This window comes from Schistocerca serialis, chromosome 12 (assembly GCF_023864345.2).
Source record: "Schistocerca serialis cubense isolate TAMUIC-IGC-003099 chromosome 12, iqSchSeri2.2, whole genome shotgun sequence".
NCBI lineage: Eukaryota > Metazoa > Arthropoda > Insecta > Orthoptera > Acrididae > Schistocerca > Schistocerca serialis.
This window is the reverse complement of record NC_064649.1, coordinates 44,409,242-44,421,772: the sequence shown is the minus strand read 5'-3', so window position 1 is coordinate 44,421,772 and position 12,531 is coordinate 44,409,242. Positions and strand designations below refer to the sequence as shown.

Genomic DNA, 12,531 nt, shown 5'->3' with positions numbered 1-12,531 from the left:
CCACGTTCATCTATGTGCGCTGCACGGTGTGCTCCGAACACTTTTCTGTACCATCCCTATACGCTGTCGTCAAATAGCCGTTTCCAGAATGCTAGTTCTCAGGCTCCGGGCATTAACAGTCTGCGCCTTTGTCAAAGTCGCTTACGTCACTGGGTTTCCCCATTTGCGGTCCGTATCAGCACCAGAATGATTCAGCGTTCGCCTCTGCTCCTTTCCTTACCACGCTGCGCTCCTGATCGCCACCAGGCAGCTTACGATTCCGTGGAGGGCAAAGTTTTCGTAATATTATGGCTCATCAACGCATTTCGGCCTGCTGACTCAGACCGAGCTGCTCCGAGTGGCTGTTCGACTGGTTGTGCTTTCCGACGAGCTACAGGAGGGCAAGTCTCCTCACAAATATACGTAACTCTGCAGTTGATTTCGGACACCAGCTATAACGTGAGTTTTTCCTTAATTTTGCAACTATACCCGTTTTTATTCTTTTGCAAATTTTCGTCAACGAACTTGCTAGCGCTGTCGGCTGCACTCCATCAGGATCCTAGTCCGCCTCGGTAGTCCAGCGGCAATGTTACCGGTTACCGCGCAAGGGGGCCCGGGTTCTATTCCCGGTAGGGAACTGGGTGTTGTTTGTCCTTCATCATCACTGACACGCAAGTCGCCGAAGTGGCGTCAGCTATAAAGACTTGTAGTACCGCGCGCGAACCCCAAAGCGGATATCCCGTCCAATAAATGTCATACGATCATTTCATCAGGATCCTCTCTCACTGCTATTTCGAAAAGCCCCGATCCTTTCGTGTGATTCGCTTTCGTGTCTCAGGTGACAAATCGCCTGTTCGACAAGGGGGGTTCCGTAGTTTCTGCCCCGTGGCCACACAAAAAACCTCCCTAGTTAAATCTCGCTTTCTATGTAACATGAAACTTTCAAATGTGATTACTGAGGTAACATAACAAGCAAAACCCAACTACATATCTGACATAGTGCAGCGAGCTCTAAACACCATAACATGTAATCTTGCAATATTTTGTCCCAGTAATCGATCTTCATTAGACGTAGGAGAAAGTCTCCGAAAATGAGATACTAAAAAAAAAGTTAATTCTTTTCACAGCTCATTTATGGCAATTAAAACTATATAAATGCAATTTTACAGTACACTCACGTTTCTGTAGTAGCATCTAACTAAATAATTCAAAGTAAAACAATTAGTTTCGCTATGAATTCACAATTTCAAAAACGTTGTGAGGGCGTCATTTTGGGCTACCCGGCAGAGCAAAGTGACGTACATTTTCTCTTAGCAGAGTTATTCTTTTGTTCTTACTATTAACTTGTTAGTGTAGGCATAAATTACAGCCTTGCCGCAGTGGTAACACTGTTCCCCATCAGACCACAGAAGTTAAGCGCTGTTGCATTTGGCTAGCACTTGGGTGGGAGACCGCCCACAACTGAGGTCCTATTTTACCGAGAAGTAGCGGCTTCGTTCTCATAACCGGCCTGGTGTACAGTGTGCTGACCACATCCCCTCCTTATCCAGTAACGCCTATGGGCTCAGGACTACACGGCGGTCGGTCGGTTCCGTCGGGCTTTCCGAGGCTTGTTCGGACGGAGAGAGAAGAGACTAGGCATAAATTATATCATAAACATATATTATACCTTAGTGAAGTGTTAGAACTATAGTCCTAAAAATTAACAACATGCATTAGTAAAATATAAAAAAAATTAATAAATTATTTCCAAGAACTTAGTCTTACGAAGCAGTTATAAAAAATAACATTTTTATGCTAGTTAGTGTTTAATTTCCAATAGCCTTTTTTACAGAAAGATACGCTATATTTCAGCAATTGACAAGATATGTAATGGAACAGCGGAAAAACGACGTAGTCCTGTGTGTCATTTTACCCACTTCAACACGAAATAATGTTTGGTCACAACTTCAAAAAATAACAGTCAGTCAGAATATTGCTACAGGTTTAAAGACTATTCTTTATAATATAATTGTGCAAGCTTCCGCGGTCAGAGTCAGTCGATTTAAAATTTTTCTGGTTATGGTACCGCGTCATATTGTATAAAAGTACTGCTGCAGAAAACCAACGTTTCGGCCACGGTTGCAGCGGCCTTCTTCTGGGTCTACTGGTGTGTTCTAGCTATGCAGCTTCTCTTATATTCTGTTATTACTGCTCACTGGGCATCCCATTACGTCACAATTTTAAAAAGATAGTTCATTTCATTGGTCACTTAAGGAAGAAGGAGAGGGAATTTTATTTTAATAGGTTACTGCGGTGGAGGGAGAGCGTAACCTCTGTTGTCTATTGGTTCTTGTATTATGTGCCATGATTGGTGGTCACCGTCGAATGAGAAGTTAGCTGCTGTTTACCAACTGCTGGATGTCGGCAGTTACTCGCCGGTAGTGCTCGCGCCTCGTGTTGACAGTGCGGTCTGTTGGGGTCTGATTACTGGCAGCCAAGGTAAGGTCTCCCGCTCATAGTAAATCTTCCACATAAATAATCAACAATGCACAGTTTTAAAGAAGTCTTAATAACAATATTGATTTCGTTGATTTCGAAAATGGCTTCCCTCATCTCACCTCGGTAAATGGAAGCAGACAAAGATTAATGGCTTGTGGAAAAAGTGTAGCCGCACAAGCAATGAAGTAAACAGGTATGATCCTGTCAGCCGCCAAATTAAAAAGAAAAAAAGCTATGTCATTTTACTCTTCTGTGTGATTTTGGTCCACTTACCCATACAGCGTCACAGGAAGATATTCTGTCTTCTGGTCATTAGTTTCGGTACTATAGTAAACGTAAACTGCCTATTAAAATTCCACACTACGATGCTGAGGTATGCAGGCGTGGATCAGAAACGCTTTTAAAAAATTTTCATGGACGAGTCCGTCGTAAATAAATGGGTGTCAGCATAAACAGCAGGAACGAAGTTTCACTGTTAAACGAGACAGAACACAAAAGTGTACATAGTACATTAAGACCTGTACGAGGAGGAGTGTCCGGCCGGTTTGGCCGTGCGGTTCAAGGCGCTTCAGTCTGGAACCACGTGACGGCTACGGTCGCAGGTTCGAATGCTGCCTCGGGCATGGATGTGTGGGATGTCCTTAGGTTAGTTAGGTTTAAGTAGTTCTAAGTTCTAGGGGACTGATGACCGCAGATGTTAAGTACCATAGTACTCAGAGCCATTTGAACCATTTGAGGAGGAGTGCTAGCAGCTAATAAATCGTGAAACGAAAGGGTGAGTGATTGCTGTGCTCCATCATTTTGAAAGTCAGTACACAGTGAGCGCATTCCGCATTCCTAATGGAAGGTAACTTGATTCCGTATTGAGCTACAGTATCTTCCTAGGAAAGCGTTTCCGTCTTACTGCAGTGTCATTATTTGTTGCTGTATTCAGACTTCTCTCTGCTCACTGACCTGTTCCTTTGATCAGTTCCTTCAAAGTTGGCGACGTAAACTTACGAATTCATTCTCTGTATTGCAATATTTTGTTTTGCGCGTATTGTAACTCCCGTATCGTGTCCCATTTAACTTATACGTTCACTAGCATTTAATATTGTCGATCTCTGTCGTACATCTACACTATTTACGACTTTTTTACACGAGTTTGTAAGTGCGTGTAATATCGAAAAAAAAGTTCGAGAAACGAAATTACCTTCGAGAAATCTGTAAATTCTATGCCAGCCTTTTCTTTTGGTATTTACACAAACAAATTTCTTCAGGGCTGTAGTTGCAGACAGGAAAAGGAACTTCCAAAGCTTGTAGCGTAGCAGATGCTCCTATTACGTCAATATCGCAGACGAAAATTTGAAGTTACTTATTTACTGCTAAAATACATTACTGTCCATTAAAATTGCTACACCACGACGATGACGTGCTACAGATACAAAATTTAACAGACAGGAAGAAGATGCTGTGATATGCAAATAATTAGCTTTTCAGAGCATTCACGCTAGGTTGGCGCCGGTGGCGACACATCCAACTTGTTGACATGAGGAAAGTTTCCAACGGATTTCTCAGACATAAACAGCAGTTGACAGGCCTCGCCTGGTGAAACGTTGTTGTAATGCCTCGTGTAAGGAGGAGAAATGCGTACCAGCACGTTTCTGACTTTGATAAACGACGGATTGTAGCCTATCGCGATTGCGGTTTATCGTATCGCGACACTGCTGCTCGCATTGGTCGAGATCCAATGACTGTTAGCAGAATATGGAAACTGTTGGTTCAGGAGGGTAATACGGAACGCCATGCTGGATCCCAACGGCCTCGTATCACTAGCAGTCGAGATGACAGTCATCTTACCCGCATGGCTGTATCGGATCGTGCAGCCACGTCTCGATCCCTCAGTCAACAGATGGGGACGTTTGCAAGACAACAACCATATGCACTAACAGTTCGACGACGTTTGCAGCAGCATGGACTATCAGCTCTGAGACCACGGCTGCGGTTACCCTTGACGCTGCGTCACAGTCAGGAGCGCCTGGGATGCTGTACTCAACGACGAACCTGGGTGCACGAATGGCAAAACGTCAATTTTTTCGGATGAATCCAGGTTCTGTTTACGGCATCAAGATGGTCGCTTCCGTGTTAGGCGACATCGCGGTGAACGCACATTGGAAGCGTGTATTCGTGATGGTATGGAGTGCATTGATTACACGTCTCGGTCACCTCTTGTTCGCATTGACGGCACTTTGAACAGTGGGCGTTACATTTCAGATGTGTTACGACCCGTGGCTCTACCCTTCATTCGATCCCTGCTAAACCTGACATTTCAGCAGGATAATGCACGACCGCATGTTGATGGTCCTGCACGGGCCTTTCTCGATACAGAAAATGTTCAACTGCTGAACTGGCCAGCACATTCTTCAGATCTCTCACCAACTGAAAACGTCTGGTCAATGTTGGCCGAGCAACTGGCTCCTCGCAATACGCCAGTCACTACTCTTGATGAATTGTGGTATCGTGTTGAAGCTGCATGGGCAGCTGTACCTGTACACACCATCCAAGCTCTGTTTGACTCAATGCCCAGGCGTATCAAGGCCATTATTACGGCCAGAGGTGGTTGTTGGCTCTGAGCACTATGCGACTTAACTTGTGTGGTCGTCAGTCGCCTAGAACATAGAACTAATTAAACCTAACTAACCTAAGGACATCACACACATCCATGCCCGAGGCTGGATTCGAACCTGCGACCTTAGCGGTCCCTCGGCTCCAGACTGTAGCGCCTAGAACCGCACGGCCACTCCGGCCGGCTGCGGTTGTTCTGGGTAATGATTTCTCAGGATCTATGCACCCAAATTGCTTGAAAATGTAATCAATCACAAGTAAGTCCTAGTATAATGTATTTGTCCAATGAATACCCGATTATCACATGCATCCTTCCAGGTCTAGCAATTTTAATTGCCAGTAGTGTAAACATTACACCAGTAAGAATGTAGGCCAACTGTGAATGCTATTCTTAGGCACAGAATCAGTTTGTTGCTACTCATAAGCAGCTTGAAATCGCACTGACGTCAGTCAAGCGACACGAAGCTGCTTCGAATTGGTGTGTTGTGCGGAATACCGGGAGTCATGCAGGCTACCAGAGATACCGAAAATACCTCAACTGCTGTCCTCTCCAGTGGACAATGTTACCTGTGTGGGAGGTACAGGATCTTTCACTGCTGGTCTTCTTCACTCTGTCAGTGGCAGCCCTATGGGTCTGTACAGGGCAGACAGGGACTAAAGGGAACCCAGGATATTGCTAGCAACTGGCAGGGAAGATTGAGAAGACCAACCTTGCTCAACGGAGCTCACAGTTTGCAGCATTGTACTCAGATCTGATCGACATCCTGTGATTTTTATCCGATTGGAAGACTTGAACCAGAAACTTTCAAGGTTATGTGACAAGTTAGGCTGGATTCGAACCTGCGACCTTAGCGGTCCCTCGGCTCCAGACTGTAGCGCCTAGAACCGCACGGCCACTCCGGCCGGCTGCGGTTGTTCTGGGTAATGATTTCTCAGGATCTATGCACCCAAATTGCGCTCTAGGATTCATAACGGTAGCGCCCCCCCCCCCCCCCCCCCTCCCCTTAGTGGACCAGGTGTGCACTAGCACATTAGAGGCTGCCACACAGGTAGCTGACTGTGATTAGGATGCACACCAGGTCTCTTTTTACATTTTTTATTGTTATTGTGTTTACCTTAGAAGACTTCCATTTTGCCCAGACAATGATAGACAGCCCTAACATATCCGAAGAATAAGAGCAAGATTCAAATAACTGGTACCTCTAGATGAAATACACTACTGGCCATTAAAATTGCTACACCAAGAAGAAATGAAGATCATAAACGAATATTAATTGGACAAATATATTATACTAGAACTGACATGTGATTACATTTTCACGCAATTTGGGTGCATAGATGCTGAGAAATTAGTACCCAGAACAACAACCTCTGGCCGTAATAACGGCCTTGATACGCCTGGGAATTGAGTCAAACAGACCTTGGATGGCGGGTACAGGTACAGCTGTAGTGACTGGAGTATTGTGACGAGCCAGTTGCTCGGCTACCATTGACCAGACGTTTTCAATTGGTGAGAGATCTGGAGAATGTGCTGGCCAGGCCAGCAGTCGAACATTTTCTGTATCCAGAAAGGCCTGTACAGGACCTGCAACATGCAGTCGTGTATTATTATGCTGAAATGTAGGGTTTCGCACGGATCGAATGAAGTGTACGGGTCGTAACACATCTGAAATGTAACGTCCACTGTTCAAAGTGCCGTCAGTGCGAACAAGAAGTGACCGAGACGTTCAACCAATGGCACCTCATACCATCACGCCAGGTGATACGCCAGTATGGTGATGACGAATACAATTTTCCACTGTGCGTTCACCGCGATGTCGCCAAACACGGATGCGACCGTCATGATGCTGTAAACAGAAACTGGATTCATCCGAAAAAATGACGTTTTGCCATTCCTGCACCCAGGTTCGTCGTTGAGTACACCATCGCAGGCGCTCCTGTCTGTGCTGCAGCGTCAAGGGTAACCGCACCCATGGTCTCCGAGCTGATAGTCCATGCTGCTGCAAACGTCGTCGAACTGTTCGTGCGGATGGTTGTTGCCTTGCAAACGTCCCCATCTGTTGACTCAGGGATCGAGACGTGTCTGCACGATCCGTTACAGCCATGCGGATAAGATGCCTGTCATCTCGACTTCTAGTGATACGAGACCGTTGGGATCCTGCACGGCGTTCCGTATTACTCTCCTGAACCCACCGATTCCATATTCTGCTAACAGTCATTGGATCTCGACCAACGCGAGCAGCAATGTCGCGATACGACAAGCCGCACTCGCGATAGGCTACAATCCGACCTTTATCAAAGTCGGATACGTGATGGTACGCATTTCTCTTCCTTACACGAGACATCACAACAACGTTTCACCAGGCAACGCCGGTCAGCTGCTGTTTGTGTTTGAGAAATCGGTTGGAAACTTTCCTCATGTCAGCACGTTGTATGTGTCGCCACCGTCGCCAAACGTGTGTGAATGCTCTGGCTAATCATTTGCATATCACAGCATCTTCTTCCTGTCGGTTAAATTTCGCGTCTGCAGCACGTCATCTTTGGGTTGTAGCAATTTTAATGGGCAGTAGTGTAATAAGAATCCTAATGATCGACTACTGAAGAATTTGCAACGAAGTCCCACAGTTTGCAGAAGTCGAAAAAAGGCACTGGAGCTCACATACGAGGTGTGTGAGAAAAGCAGTGTGATAGACAACGCTGTGAGCCATCTGGCAACAGTGCTATGTTCTCCTTGTGTAGACCGGTGTGTTCACCACTTTCAGTGCCTCAGTCCTAGTTTCAGCTCCTTACAGCAATCACGTGATTTCTTTAGAGCGACAACTGTTGTGTTTTTGTTGTGTCTAACGAAAGTGAAACAGCGGACTTTAGGGCAACTTTATGCCATCAAGTTTTGTTGTTAAACTTGGAGAATCCGCGACTCAGTCCTCTACAATGTCAGGCCTACGAGGAACATTGCTTGTCAAGGGCACAAGTCTCTCTTTGGCATAAATCATTTTTCGAAGGCTGAGAACACGGGAAAGGTGAACCTCGCTCAGGGAGATCTTCAAGTTCAAAAACCCCATAAAACATTGAACGTGTGCGTGCTCTCGTGAGACTGTTCCTCCATGACAGCCAAGTGTTTTACAAAGATGTCCTTGAAAGGCTCATGAAAGGGTGAATCGAGTGAGACCGGTTCAAAATGGTTCAAATGGCTCTGAGCACTATGGGACTCAACTTCTGAGGTCATCAGTCCCCTAGAACTTAGAACTACTTAAACCTAACTAACCTAAGGACATCACTCACATCCATGCCCGAAGCAGGATTCGAACCTGCGACCGTAGAGGTCTCGCGGTTCCAGACTGTAGCGCCTAGAACCGCTCGGCCACCCCGGCCGACGAGTGAGACCGGAAATTACAGACAAATGGATGCTCCATCATGACAACGCCCCATGTCGCACTACTACTTCCAATGAAGGAACTTTTACACTCAAAAGGCATACCTGCTGTGCAACAGCCCCTTATTAACCTTGTCTGAGTCCCTGTGACGTTTTTCTCTTACCGAAATTGAAAAAGGCCTTAAAAGGACGTCATTTTGGGACTCTGAGACACTGAAAACAATGCAACCGACATATTAAAAACCCTACCGGTTGAAGCCTTTCAGCGCTGCTATCAAGGCTGGGAGCGACTTCGTCATTGAATAGCTGCCGACAGGAATTTCTTTGAAGCGGACAATACTGCTGTTCGAAACAAATAAAAATTCTGGTAGATAAAAAATCAGTCTCATTACTTTTCTCACATACCTCGTAATGCTAGGTACAGGAAACTTCCTGGCAGATTAAAACTGTGTGCCGGACCGAGACTCGAACTCGGGACCTTTGCCTTAGGCGGGCAAGTGCTCTACCAACTGAGCTACCCAAGCACGACTCACGCCCCGTCCTCACAGCTCTACTTCTGCCATTATCTCGTCTCCTACCTTCCAAACTTTACAGAAGCTCTCCTGCGAACCTTACAGAACTATCACTCCTGGAAGAAAGGATATTGCGGAGACTTGGCTTGGCCACAGCATGGGGCAAAGGTCCAGAGTTCGAGGAAGTTTGATATCGGCGCACACTCCGCTGCAGAGTGAAAAATCTCATTCTGGAAACAACCCCCAGGCAGTGGCTACGCTAGGTCTCCACAATATCCTTTCTTGCAGGAGTGCTAGTTCTGCAAGGTTCGCAGAAGAGCTTCTGTGAAGTTTGGAAGGTAGGAGATGAGGTACTGGCAGAATTCAAGAGGTGAGAGCGGGTCGTGAGTTGTGCTTGGGTAGCTCAGTTGGTAGAGCACTTGTCCGCGAAAGGCAAAGGTCCCGAGTCTCTGTCCGGCACACAGTTTTAATCTGCCAGGAAGTTTCAAATGTGAAATGTATGGACACGTACTTAGACGTGCGTAGCATATGACAGCTATTGCACTATAGCCAATTCACAGAAAGTGGCAGGACCGAAGAAGGAAACCACTTTCCTTCAATGAGTTGATGATACATGATTTTATTTCTCAGATATTTCGTTAACAGTGAATGTGTATGACTTCTGCGTCTACTACAGGAAAACGCAAAAGATAATATTCAAGAGAAAATAAAAATAAAATATTTATTACAATATCCGAGGATCTTAATACACATATGTCTTAGATGGCCGATCTGCAGCAACATTTCGCTGTAATGCATCTTGTAGTAACGAATAACTAGACCTCTCCGTGGATATGTACAAACAAAATGGTATCAATGACTGTGAGGCAGTTGTAGCAACAGTGGTTACGAAAATTTTTAGGACTCCTAAAACAAGCAGGATGATATAGATATTCAGTAAGTTAGATAAAGAGGCAGTCTTGCCACATCTCAGAGAGAAACTCAAAACATTTACCAAAGGGCAGGGACATGTAGAGGAGTAACAGACCATACACTGAATAGTGATTCATGTCAAAAGCTTTTCGACGAGATTAGGGGCACGTTAACAGACCTTGAACGCGGAATGGTTGGAGGTAGACGCATAGGACATTCCATTTCGGAAATCGTTAGGGAATCCAATATTCCGCGATCCACCGCGTCAAGAGCGTGCCGACAATACCTGATTTCAGCATTACCTCTCACCACAAACATCGCACAGGCCGACAGCCTTCACTTAACGACCAAGAGCAGCGGCGTTTGCGTAGAGTTGTCAGTGCTAACAGACAAGCAACACTGCTTGAAATAACCGCAAAAATCGATGTGGCACATACAACGAAAGTATCCGTTAGGGCAGTGAGGATAAATTTGGTGCTAATGGGCTATGGCGCAGACGATCGACGCGAGGGCCTTTGCTAACAGCACGAGCCGCGCGGGAGTAGCCGAGCAGTCTCAGGCGCTGCAGTCATAGACTGTGCGGCTGGTCCCGGCGGAGGTTCGAGTCCCCCTCGGGCATGGGTGTGTGTTTTTGTCCTTAGGATAATTTATGTTAAGTAGTGTGTAAGCTTAGGGACTGATGACCTTAGCAGTTAAGCCCCACAAGATTTCACGCAGTTTTTTTTTTTTTTTTTTTTTTTTTGTAATCGTATGTGCGTCTGTACATGTATATCACATCTTCCAATTTCCGTCCCATTCAGCTAATTCCTTCTTGGCATATCCTCGAACATCTGGGCGCCCTTGTGTGTACTGCCTTATTTTTGTTAATTTGTTCTTGTTGTTGGTACTTGTATGGCTTCTTGCCGGTTTTGTGTTTTAGATTAGAGTTGTTTTACTCTTAAGGCCTTCAGCCTAGTTTGACGTACTGTTCCACGTAAGCCGTTCGGCATTTTTTAAAAATTTTGAATTTTAAGTCTTTGGCCTTCAACTCATTTGATTTAACTTGTTTACTTTAACCTACTGAATTTTTAAGTCTTATGCCTTCAGCCGGCTTGAGTTTCAGTTGTTTGTTCTTACGGCCTTCAGCCTAAATTAAAGAACTGTTTCTCGTAAGGATTTTGGTATTTTAAAAAAAATTAATGTTTTGGTGTTTTAACGTGTTCGTCCTTCAGCCGATTTGAATTTAACTTGTTTACTTAAGCCTGACTAAAGAACTGTTTTAAGATAAGGCTTGCATTTTAAACTTCTGATTATCTTTGCGTTTTAAGTTATGGGCCTTCAGCCGTTTTTAAATTAAAGTGCCTTTCAGCCGGTAATTAAGTCCCAAAGATTAAGGCAGCGTGTTTAAAAAAAATATTTTTTGGGTTCTTGTAATGTTTGATCAAATAATAAAGCTGTATGTTCGAGTGTAACTGACAGCCCCTTCTTTTGGCCCCTTTCCACAATTTATTCTATCTGTCCTGTCCTGCGGATTAAGGAGGGCATTTCAGTGAGATTCGAGTTCACATGGATGTTTATCAACAATTGTTCTTCTCGCAGACCTATCGGGACTGGAACGGGAGTGGAGAGAAGTTGCAGTAGTACACAAAGTACCCGCCGCCACACACCGTAAGCTGCCTTGCGGACTATAGGCGTAGATGAAGACTTGTCTGGGTCGTGGTCTGACAGATATCGACTAGCTGTCGGGCTATTCATCCAGTAAGACGCGCCCACAGACTTTCCAACACCGCCCCGGGTCTCCATTAATTAACTCCTCGTACCTGCTCTGTTCGGATTAAGCTCTGGCGATATTTCCGCCCTGCGGCCTTGTCCCGTTTCCTCGCCGGCCCCCTCGTCAGTGCGGGAGGGAGCGAATGAAACGCCCGGGAGGGGAGGGGTGCAGAGATGTCGGTGAATGGCCGCCTGGAACAAAGCGAGCCGTCACAGGTGATTACCGCCGCCCCCATTACTGCCGGTTGTTTGGCGCCAGAATCAGACAGATTGCACCACCTCCGAGCCATCTGTCTTCCTAACCTTCCCCTAAACGTTGCGTGACCCCAACTGAAACACGCTTCCAACAGAGTGTTGTTTCTGGGCCCAGAAGCTATTCGCTTACAAACCTTGAGACAAATGTAGCCATCTTACATGGAGGCACTGTAGCTGACGCTAGGAACATTACAGTTATTTCAGATGACGAACTTCCAAGGACCATAGCAACGCATTTTTACAGCGATTCATAACGTTTGGATGGGACACTTTAAGAAGACGTGGCGCACCAATACCCTTTTACGAACACGATAAAACCACTGTACAATAATATCGTTACAAGAATGGAAGGTAGTGAAACCGCTAATCTTGCAGGGTGACAATTATTGATCTACATGAACACAAACGTAAATTAGATGCAAACTACGACGTGTACGTACTTTATTCACTACTCGGATTTAGATTATGACATGTTCGATATGGCTGCCATCATTGGCGATGATTTGACGCAGACGAATAGCGAAATTCTGAATGGCTCAATGTACTGTCGGAGCATCGATGCTGTCGATGATCCGCTGAATGGCTGTTTTCAGCTCAGCAATGATTTTGGGGTTATTGCTGTACACTATGTCTTTAATATACACTACTGGCCATTAAAATGGTTCA

The 12,531-nt window shown here is 45.4% G+C and overlaps 1 non-coding gene across 1 annotated transcript; it reads right to left on the bottom strand.

Annotated features, from left to right (window-relative positions):
• Positions 1-8,887: 8,887 nt before the first annotated feature.
• On the bottom strand, positions 8,888-8,962 carry Trnar-ccu (transfer RNA arginine (anticodon CCU)). Its single transcript has one exon. It is a non-coding gene; the product is annotated as a tRNA-Arg (tRNA).
• Between the last annotated feature and the right edge of the window lie 3,569 nt (positions 8,963-12,531).